Source organism: Lycium ferocissimum, chromosome 9 (assembly GCF_029784015.1).
Source record: "Lycium ferocissimum isolate CSIRO_LF1 chromosome 9, AGI_CSIRO_Lferr_CH_V1, whole genome shotgun sequence".
In the NCBI taxonomy this organism is placed as follows: domain Eukaryota; kingdom Viridiplantae; phylum Streptophyta; class Magnoliopsida; order Solanales; family Solanaceae; genus Lycium; species Lycium ferocissimum.
Window position 1 is genome coordinate 39,421,535 of NC_081350.1, and position 8,330 is coordinate 39,429,864.

Below are 8,330 nucleotides of genomic sequence, written 5' to 3' on the forward strand. Positions count from 1 at the left end.
CAGTCGTTTATCATAGTCTTAAACAGGACGGGGACTAATGCAATGTAATTATTGTAAACGGTTTAAATTATGTGTACTAACGGTGTAAAAGAAAATTTACCTAATAATCACGTCACTTAAAAAGTAGTAATTAGATATAATTACATACATTAATTATATTTAATAACATTGATCGATGAGAAATCAAACACATGATAGGTAACATGTTATAAGATATTAATGTAACGACCCATTTGGTGGTTGAAGACTTTAGTGCCTAATATTCCTAAAACACCCTTTTCGCCTCAATCTTTTGGCTTTCTATAGTCTCATATAACGATAACGGGTGATTGATTTATTTAATTGTGAGTTTTAGTCCTCATTTGACATGCGAGGACGAATGTTCTAAAGGAGGGGAGAATCGTCACACCATAATAATCCTTGCTACGTATTAAAACAAGAAAGAAGTTAGAAGGTTCACATGCTAAGGAAAGTTAATCGAGTTAAAAAAGAATATCGTTATAAATATGGTTGTCTTAAAGTATCGAGGGTGACTCGGTAACCTAAAGGATTTGAAATCGCGTTATGAGTATGTATATGAGGTAATGTGAGTGACCTTTTAAAGTATTTTAGAGATTATTAGTAATGATATAGAGAGATGGACAAAAGATAGGAATATACTTTTAAGTTGGGTTTCGCTTTAAGCTTTGTGAGTTCTACTTATGGTTATTGTGATTCTACGGACCCTTCGAGACATGTATATGAATTGTTATGGATGTAAATGACTGTGTATATGTATGTATAAGAGGTTACATGAGGTTGGAAGAGGATTAGAAGTTAAACGAAATGAATCGGAACAATTTCAGTAAAATCTCGGACCCGATTTTAGCCTATATTGTAGGAGGCATATCTCTAGTATATGAGGAGTTTTAAGGTGTTTCAAAAGCCTAAAATTAAGTTCATCGAGTCTAGTTTGCAACGCAACAAACAGCTCATCAAAATGATATCGGGGTAAGGAGATATGGATGATTCAAGTCGGGCTGAGTATTAAGACTATCTCAAGATACAAAGTAGAGACTTTAACTTCCGATTTCGTTTCAAGTCACAATTTATCTACAAATTTTGTTTGGTATAGAAGCATTAATGGAAATTGGGATTTATTTTACCATGATTGGATTATTAAATGGGTAAATTGAGGGGACATGCCCATGTGCATTGGAAACATGGAAGCAACTATGGTAATACCTCATGGATGAAGTAAATTAAATTAGTAGTAGCATGTGTTCATATTATAATGAGTCATATTCCTTGGAGTGCAAAGTTGCACGTGAAAGGTGGAAGAGTAACATGTCAAGTGTGGATTATATTAGTAGAGGGAGTAAAGTAATCATAATTTGATTATTAAGTGGGATTGGGAGGACTAAAAATCAGTCCATTAAATGGACAAAGCTAGCCGTGTAGATTGAGTGCCATGGTCAAAGAATCTTGACCCAAGTTAGTGGGATACACATGTCCAAAGTATGGGGGAAACATATATAAAAAAAAAAATCTATTTTACTCCACTTTAACAACTCATTTCAACACTTACAAGTTGAAGAAAACACCACCATGGCTGGTCGGCCAGCTTGGTTTTCAAAAGAGGAAAACTGATTTTTGTTGCTAACAAAAATTATAAAGTGAAACATACAATAATAATGTGTAGTAGTTGGTGGAGAAGCAAGAAATAAACAAACCAAAAGAAGAGTTGTTGAAAGAGAAAGGTCACGGCCTGTGTTGGAAAACACAAAACACAAAACACAAAAAGAATTTCAGTTTTGTTGTTCAATAGAATTCGAAGGAGAAGGAGGTAGAGAAGCAAGAATAAGTATAAGAATTTAAGACACAAATTGGAGCCAAGTATTCAAGGTAAGAATTGGTCATTTCTTTTCTGATTAGAATGAGTTGGATGCATTGTGAATATGTATAAAATGGTGCATGTTGGTATTGAATGTTGTTGTTGGAAACTTAAAGTTAGCCGTGTATGATAGGCTTATGTGAAGCAATGTTTAAATTTCTTGTACATGTATTAAGAATGGTTTGAATATGGTAGTGTGTATGAAAGGAATGAAAGTTATGGAATTTTGTATGTGGTTGTGTTGAAGCCGTGTAGGGGCTGATTTAGGAGATTTAGGGACATTTTGTGTCACATTTGAATTGTTGTTGTCATGGACATTGTGGTATATTGTATGTATGTTGAATATGAGAATTGAGGTGTTAAAGAAACAAATCAAATTCAAGTAGCATACGCAAGCAGTCCAAAACAAAGGACTTTTTTTAAGGTTAGAAGCCAATTTAGTGAATGTTGAATGTTGATTGTTGCTATGAACGTGTAGTGAAAGTGAAGTTTAATGATTTAAGTTGAAATTGAAATGGTTTGTGGGTTGTTATAAAAATAAATATGATGCTGAAAAAAGGTTCCAATAATCATATAAATAATGTTGTAAACGTGTTGTTATCATTGTAGTTGAAGTTGGAAAATTCCAAAGTGAAAATGGTAATGTTGTGTGTCTTTGTTTGGCCATGAGTATGGGACAGTTTTGAATGATGTATGGACTGTCCAAAGTCCCTTTAAATCATGTTTAAACAAGTTTGGATTGATACATGAAAGAATGACTAGCAATATTAGATTGTAGCACTAGTTGGTTTAAATGCGAACGAAGCGTCGCTTAAATGTTAGAAAGGGATTGTAAGTGTCAAAATACGTATCGAATTCCCTCGTAAACTAATCATAGCTGTGATATTTTAATAAAGGTTCGAGGTATTATTGGGCAAGCAGAGACATATTGTGTGACGAATAAGCGCTAGAGACCTTGTTCGTTCGGAAGCACTTCGAAGGAAAAGCTTTGGCGTGAAAGTTCGTGACAAGCTGTTTCGGCATTGAGGTAGGTTACGGTTTACCTTATGGTGAGACTTTGATTAGCGAAGCGTATGTTTAGATGATATTGTCGGAGAATGCATATAAACTGCCGGGTCAGAGTTGGGTTAGATATTTTCTTAGGTTGGACCTTGTTGTATGATTTTGGGGCTACACATCCCGTTGTGTTGTTGACTTATCTTGATCTATTTTTTTTTTTGTGCTCGTTGCCATCGAGACATTGAGTATACGTGACTAATGATATATCATGGCTATGATATTGCGGTGTTTTACTTGATTGATATGGAGATGAGAATGGTGATTCCATTGTGGCTTTTTGTGTAGCCTTATTCACGATATTATTTGTATTCCATGTGCGGTACCGTTTTCGGATTGAATTGGTTTTTAACATTACATTTCATCATACTCATATGCATTTCCATGATACATTGATATATGCATGGTTATGGCACTAATGATGATATGTGAGAGAGTGTAGCCCGAGGTCTTTGCCGGAGAGGGTAAAAGAGAGATGAGTGTTTGTTGCCTTTAGGTTTCTTGCGTGAACGATGGAGTGTCCGATGCCCGAGGTCTTTGCCGGATCGTGAGAGTGTGCTCGTGATCCGAGGTTATATTCGGAGCGAGTGGTACATGGACTTCGCGGGTCCCCCATGGGTCATGATCGCCGAGACGTGGAGTTAAGCTCCGTCCGGGACATGTTGTACAAAGCGCATATGCATTCATTCATCCTACATACATTATTGCATTGCATTATATCTTGGTTCCGTTGATTGTTGTGATACACCCGTGATGTACCGATTCGGATTGATTATACTAAGACTTGGCACAATTGGGTTTAGATGCTATAACATAAAAGATGACTTGTTCGTGGATATGGATTCATATTGACTTGTACTTGTTGGTTTATATGTTTTTCTTGCTTGTTGCCTTTATATACGTTATCTAGTCTTAGTCGGCCTATGATACCTACGAGCCTAGTGTTGTGCTCATACTACTCTTGCTACACTCCTTCTGGAGTGTAGAGTTATTTTGTGTGATGTTCGGAGTCTCACGACCGTTTCGAAGCATTCGTCAAAGACGTTTGGGTGAGCTATTGCAACCCGCAGTCTCTCCTTAGATTTCTGTTGTTCTCTATCCTTAAACAGAAGTCGTATCCCATTGAGTCATTATCTATTCAAATTGTAAACTTCTTAGAAGCTCTTGTATGAGTCTAGACCAGATTTTGGGAATTTCTTATAATAAAAGTATTTATTCCGCATGTTGTATCAAATTAAGGTAGTTATCTGAAGGGTTCGCCCACCAGGGAGGGTTAGTGTGGGTGCCCGCATGATCCATGATTTGGGTCGTGACAGGCTAGGTTGTGCTTAAGTTATTCTATGATACGTCTCTTAAAATGACATTATTTCATGTTAGTAATATAGGCAAGCTTGCAATCACACAAAAGAAAATCTATATATAGTACTAAGGTCTTTTTAGCTTCAACATCATTTTCTTCTTTGCCTTCTACACTTTTGTATTTTCCATCTCTTATCCTTGAGAAAAGTCAAGCAGAGAATAACCTAAGAAGAAACTCAATACACTCCAATTAGTCCACTTTTGAATTTACAAACAGCCAAACCATACAGGTAATTAGCTTTAAATGTTTTATACAACATCCCATGTTAATTATAGAAATAGTTTGTCTTGTTAGTTTTTTCGTAATTTTAAGTGTAATAAAAATAAATATAAGGATGTTAAATATTATTGCATTTGTTCCAATTTATGTGGCACTGTTCTGATTTAGGGAGTCAAACCGTTAAAAACTTAAAATATGACCATGAATTTGGACATGAAATCTTTCAGTTTTCTGAAAATATTATTATATTCAAAAACTACGTAAGAAGCACATATTGCCAATAAGTGATAGTTCAAATATTTAAAGGACATATTAAAAAGTCACGAAAAAAAAATAGTTCGTTTGACTCTCGAAATCCGAATGATGCCACATAAATTGGGATGGAGGGAGTACTACCCTATAGGCCATAACATACTTAAGGCAGCAAAAAAAATGTTTATGTTAGGGAAGATATAAAGTACAGGGTATTTTGACTCTTACTATGAATCTTTTCAAATAAATTGAAGACAGAGAGAGTACTTTGTGGAAATGATGTCTGTGTGATTTGGTTTAAGTTTTATATATTGATGATGTGAAAAAAGTTATAGATAACTTTTAAGATAAACATTAAGGGGTTGTTTGGTTTAAATGTAATAGCATTGGTCCACCGTCAAGGTATTATGCAGCACAAAGTAGGTCGGGCACTTGCTAAGGATTAGTTTCTTGGGTTTTAACCCAAATGGTGCCTCAATAGTTGATTCTGAACTCATCCTTACAAGATCCCTAACTTTCTTATCTCATTCCGATATGGATTCGCCTAAGGTGTAATGTGCACTCCTGAGGCTTGCTCCTACAGTATGGTCACATACCCGTCTCCCCCCCCTCGCACCCCACCCCTCGGGGACTAGGGTCTTTGCAACAAGGTTTTCCCCCACCGTGTACTGATTAGGGTGAGTCCTGCTCTAAAACTATATTTGTAATTGTCCTGGTTCAATTGTTAAGGTATTGTGTTCTTTGGCCCTATGCCCAATGGATTTATCCCTTGGGTTTTAACCCCAAAGACCCATCAACAGTTGATTCTGAACTTATCTTATGAGCTCTAACTTTCTTCTCCCATTCCGATGTGGGATTCACCTAATAAAGTGTACAACGTGCATCCCTTCTTCAGAGGCTTGCTCTCTGTCATGGAATCACAGTAAAATCAGAATATCTCAAGATTATAATACTGAGATTAAAATTAGGACTAAAACTTGGATACCTTGTCTCAACTTATATATTAGATAGGTTATTAAAATTAAAGTCCTATTTAATACAGATTTTTGCTAATATCTCCAATCAAATATAGGATAAATTTAATCCTAAAATATAAATCGAGATAATCTGCCTAATTCCTTGAACCAAACAACACTAATTGATAAACTACACATATTGTATAAACATATATTGTATTGCCTATGCATATAATTTAAATTTTGTTTCTATATAATTTTGATAGACAATAAGCTGTAGCAGGTGTCAAGATCAAATTTAAGCTAGTTTAGAACTCTACCAACTGGAAGGAGAAAAAACCTAAGTAAATCACATTAAGTACGTCTATATGCATGCATGCATGCTAATGAATTTGCTACCTTGTGTACATTATGTATTTATATATGTTGCGTGTATGTGTTGATACTTGTTAGTACATCAAGTGACTTTAGCTAAGGTGAAAAAGGGTAAAAGATAAATTATAGGGAAAATGACGTTTTTCATCCCTGTATTATTGGCTAATAACACTTTTGATCCATGTGATATTTGACTTTGTACATTTAACCTTTAATTTATTAAACTGGACGATTTTAGTCTAATTACTCACAGAGGAACCGTCTATTATCGTGAAGGGCATGCAGTTCTGCCATTAAAATATTACTTTTAGCTTAGCATGCCACTAAACACTTCCGCAATATTATTCAATTACGGATACATCCTTTTTTTTTCTAACCCAATAAATATTGTCTTTGGTTGAAATTATAGATCAAGAAAGTTTTGTAAAAAGGATTGACCCCCAAATGAGATTAACCTAGTAGATGATCATCAGACTCCACAAATTGGGGAAAAGCATCAGGGTGAGGCCTCTCTCTCCCCCTTTTTATATAGACACCCAAAAAAAGAAATTTATATATTTAGAAATAACTTAGCTTAAAACTATCCTTTTTTTCCCCCAATGAAATGATTTAAAAAACCCCAAAAAAAACCTAGCTTGTTTTAGAAACCAAGTTTCAAAAATTTTCTTCCAAAATTTTTGCTTAGTAAATTTGGGAAACCCAAAAAACTTCTTTTTTTTTTTTTTTTAAAACCTTTTTTTTTTTTTTTTTTGAGAAAAGATGATATGCTTATTTTGTTGCAAAAAGAGAAATTGAAGATTGACTATAGAAGAAATAAAGTACAAAATTAAAGAAAAAGGTATTGTGCGTGTGTGTACATTGAATATGTATATCATTTGAAGTTGTCGTTTTAAAATTCAGAACCCATAAAGTTAAAATTTTTAAAGGGCCTTTTGGATTTAAAATAAGCCAAACCTGTTTTAATTCAAATCTTATTTTTAAATGTTAAAAGATTTATTTAGTATATATAAAAATAAATTTTAAAAAAAAATGAAGAAAATTGTGATCCAAAACTCATAAACTAAAATGTTTTAATCCTCATATGCTAATAAAACCCCAATTCTATGTTATGTCTCTAGAAAAAAGGGGGACTTAGCGGCGTTTGGCCAAAAAAATCAAATTTTTTTCATTTTTTTAATTTTGGGGCTTGAATTTGGGGTTTAAGATGGTGTTTGTTTGGTTATATTTTTTTGAAAGAATATTTTTTTGTTTGAATGTTTTAAAGTAAAAAAGGGAAAAAACAATTTTAGGTTTTTTTAAAATTCAAAACAACTTCGAGTTGTAATTGGAATTTTCTGGCCAAAACCGTTTAAATTAAGTAAAATAATTTTTTAAAAAAAAAACAAAAAATTTTCATGGCCAAATGGGTCCCTTTTAATTTAGATGTTTTTGAAGATCCTTTGTATATTAAGATTCTCCTTCCCATTTCTGTTGCGATATTTAGGTTTTAAAATACACACAAAACTTAAAATTTATTTTCTCCCCGCCAAAAATTTCCCAACTCTTCCCCTTTATGTGATCTTTTTTTTTTTAAGGGGAAAAAAACAAGAAAATTATTGATTGTAGTTTATTCATGTATTTTTAAAAATTTTTAAAAATTTTAAGTATAGTACTTTTTATGTAGTTTCTAAAAAATTAAAAATTTTTTTTAAAAACTTTTAAAAATTTTAGTCCAATTTACAAAAAAAAATTTTTGTTTGTTTCAAAACCCGGGAAAGTATCCTAATTTGGGGCAAAAAAGGGAACATACTCCCCCCATCTCCAAATTTTTGTGTGATAGTGTTTGACACACGACGGGTTTAACAATGGTTTTTTAGGGTTTGTGGGGTTAAAAGTCGTATATATTTTGTGGGAAAATCTCTTTTAAGGGTAAAAAGAGAAATTTAAAATTAAAATAGTCTTAAAATTTGGGAAAAATATTATTTTTTTTATGGCCAATTAAAAAAAAAAGAGTGTCCCAAATTGGGATAGAAAAATATTTTTTTTTTTTTTTTAAACTTTTTCAGTCTTTAGATTTTATTTTGTTTTACTGATCATTATTTGGTGACAAAGTGAGAAAAGAACGAGGCCAGGAAAACCTGAAAAAAAAAAAAAAACCAAACCCTTTCCATTAATTACAGATAGAAGAACGGGGGGAAAGGGGCCATTTAATCGAGATGGAGCAAATAGACGGTGAAGATCCGGGGCATGCTTTTAAAAA